Source organism: Penaeus monodon, chromosome 30, assembly GCF_015228065.2.
Source record: "Penaeus monodon isolate SGIC_2016 chromosome 30, NSTDA_Pmon_1, whole genome shotgun sequence".
In the NCBI taxonomy this organism is placed as follows: domain Eukaryota; kingdom Metazoa; phylum Arthropoda; class Malacostraca; order Decapoda; family Penaeidae; genus Penaeus; species Penaeus monodon.
In genome coordinates this window covers 11,169,502-11,169,838 of record NC_051415.1, presented here as the reverse complement: position 1 = coordinate 11,169,838, position 337 = coordinate 11,169,502, and the positions used below count along the sequence as shown (strand labels likewise).

Genomic DNA, 337 nt, shown 5'->3' with positions numbered 1-337 from the left:
AGTGTGTCAGCCAGAGACTGAGGTTGTTAGAGTGTATGTTAATTTGTGAAAACATATGTGTTTTAGATGCCTGTAAGCTTCAGTTTTATAGAGGGATGATGAATAAATTTGTTTCAAGATGTCATGTCCTAATACTGGCAATACAATAGAGGGCAATCAAATAGGACTAGCAGTATCGCAGTATGATTAACTTTCTATTTTTTACATAAATTTGGCTGTGTCTGTATATATACCATTTTTTTTTTTATTGTGATTCCTGACACTGCTGTTTTCTGAATATTACATTATTCATGTATTTACCTTTTGTTCCAATATAATTTCTAGACTATAAGTAAAA

At 30.9% G+C, this 337-nt stretch overlaps 1 protein-coding gene across 1 annotated transcript in view; it reads left to right on the top strand.

The window, feature by feature from the left end:
• The window catches only part of LOC119592519 (adenylate cyclase type 1-like), a gene marked incomplete in the record, with an annotated part of 97,990 nt that overhangs the window by 96,154 nt on the left and 1,499 nt on the right, over positions 1–337 (top strand). The window contains 1 exon segment of the mRNA XM_037941372.1: positions 1–337.